Source organism: Puma concolor, chromosome B3 (genome assembly GCF_028749965.1).
Source record: "Puma concolor isolate L17-30 chromosome B3, mPumCon1.1.hap2, whole genome shotgun sequence".
In the NCBI taxonomy this organism is placed as follows: Eukaryota; Metazoa; Chordata; class Mammalia; order Carnivora; family Felidae; genus Puma; species Puma concolor.
In genome coordinates this window covers 40,727,254-40,729,759 of record NC_141672.1, presented here as the reverse complement: position 1 = coordinate 40,729,759, position 2,506 = coordinate 40,727,254, and positions in this window count along the sequence as shown.

Genomic DNA, 2,506 nt, shown 5'->3' with positions numbered 1-2,506 from the left:
CATGTCTTGGGAATTCTCACAGACCTCCCCCGCCACCCCGTTTTCTTCTAAGGTCCCCCTGCCAGGCCACCTTCCTTAGTTTCATGTCTCGTCCATGGCCCAGGAGCCCGGTGTCTTCTTCTGGGTCACAAGATCGCATGAACATCTTGATGATATAAGTACACTTTAGTTACCCCAAACCCCGCCAGACACGGAAGTTGTCAGTCTGCAACAATGGGGTGCAGTGTCGTACGTGACACCAACCCCGGGGCCATCTTCTGACAGCGGGGGACGCTGGCCTGGAATCATGGCCAATCCCCAACAGCAGACCCTGAAATTAGGGCAGCCGGGTTTGTTGCCCAGGAGTCAGACCCCGCTCAGGGAGCTCCGAGCTGTTCCAACTCTCCTGTTCAATCATGGGCCCAACAGGACTGCACTTAGACAACAGTCATTTGTTCCTTCTAGTAAAGCTTGCGAGTGATTTGTTCACTAATTTACTTTTTGTGACTAGAGTGGTTTCTAGATTATACCCATAACCATGCCCTTCCACTCACTTTTATCCTGATTTGCTGTCGTGGGTGGGAGAGGAAGGGTGGAGGATGGCCAACGTACTGGGAATTGGGCAAAGCGTGGGTTGGGCCATGGGAGCGTGTTGCCCGTATGAATGTCATCATCTTGTGTGTTGTGGCAGAGAAAGTCAGGAATCAGACTTGTTCAGGTTGTTAAGAGATGGGCTTCTGGAAGACCCATTAACAGAAAGCTTTGGAAACCAGCTTGGAAAATTTGACACGTTGTCACTTTCATCTGCTAAGCAGCTTACAAACATTCTCCCATTCCTTCCCATGACTCCCTCCAACTTCTTTGCTTAGCCTGACCATCTGAGTTTTCCAAGTGAGATCACAGACCCAGAGTGAGAGTGGGCTGGCTCCAGACTCTGGGAGGGTGTCAAGGACAGATGTGAGGTTTGGGGACAGGAGCCATCAGTCCTCCAGAGAGTCACCCATGTCACTCTATCGTTTGTGATATTCCAAACCTGACCATCACAAGACAACAAATCGTCTGTGGAAGCAATCACTAGTCATTGCACTGAGACATCTCCTCACTCTCCCCGCTGGTGCGGATACAAGCTTCCTGGGCTGACTCCTGGTGCCTCTGGGAATGCAGATGAGATCAGGCCACTTCGCAAGACAGAAATAGGCCCCAGCGACCAGAGCTGCTTCTCTGACATTTTAGAATGTGCACCTCGATACAAAGCCCAACCCAACAGGTCATTCTCTTTTCCAGGGGACGTCAGGAACTGCCTTCTGATTCACCTCTCCCTCTGACTTTGCAATGGCCCAGAGGAAAGTCTTAGGTCTGCCCATCCTCCCCCTGTGAGCAGGAACTCTTTGCCTGGGCTCTGGGCTGGTGAGGCAGCTGTGGAGTTAATGGTTTCTCTTTTTCGTGTGTGCCTCTGCGCCTGCCCCGTGAGAGGCGTGATGGATGCCCTGGGCTCCCCAGGGGGCAAAGCTGAGGGATGACCTGAGGTGGGAAAGGAAAGCAGGTTTGTAAATAAACAAGGGCAGAGTCGGAGACCCAGGGCCTGGCTCCTGCCGAGGCTTTCCGGGCTTCTGACGAGGGGAGCTCCTGAGGCTCCCTCTGGGGCGGCCGGGGAGTCAGTTATTGTTTTTGGATTTCACTAAGATGAACTCCAGATGATTTTCCAAGGGCTGATTTCACAGCACATTTGCTCCATCTGAGCAATCACTCTCTGCAACAGTTGGATTTCCATTCGCGTTTACCTCGTGTGCCCGGAATCAGGACTGTCTGCCTCCTTGGGGTCGAATCATTTTATTTTCTTTGGGACTTGGCCAAACCCTTTCCATCGGCCTGAGTTCCATCTAGGCATTTCCATTTGCGTGCGGGCAAGACCAGACCAAGTTCACAGAGATTTCCGGAGCACAAGGACAATGCCCACTCATTGCAGAATTTATAAAAAGTGGGGAGAGAATCACCAGATCTTTTAATTTCACAAAAATAACTACTTAGCTACAATGGAAGATGGCAAAAGCCAGAATGATATGCAACTTGGGAAATACCATGTTCTCTGCCAGGGTACTATCTGAGGGGCCAGGCAGGGCCTCTGGAGGATGTATGACAGGCCCTGGAGGGGCAGCATTTTGTGCAGCAAAGAGCACCTGGAGATGTGCAAGAGGGTTGGGGGCAAAGTGAACCCGACTGAGCTGTTTTGGGGACTGAATGCCTGGAAGGGAGATACAGTTGACCTTGCATTGAGGAACTTCGCGTCCTTGTGTGTTGAGTTGCATCAGAGGCTCGTTGTGTTTATTTAATTTTGTATCTTCAAATTTTTCTGATATTTATACTTTTGCAGTACAAATAAAGCCAGCCCTGGAAGTCAACCTGCAGGTCATTGTTTTCCCTTAAGGACAGACACCTGTGCCTAGCCATGACGCAAGGGTCACTTGATGCCTAAACGGTCAAGGTAAATTGTTAAGATAACAGCCTTATGTCCTCTGTGAAATGTACT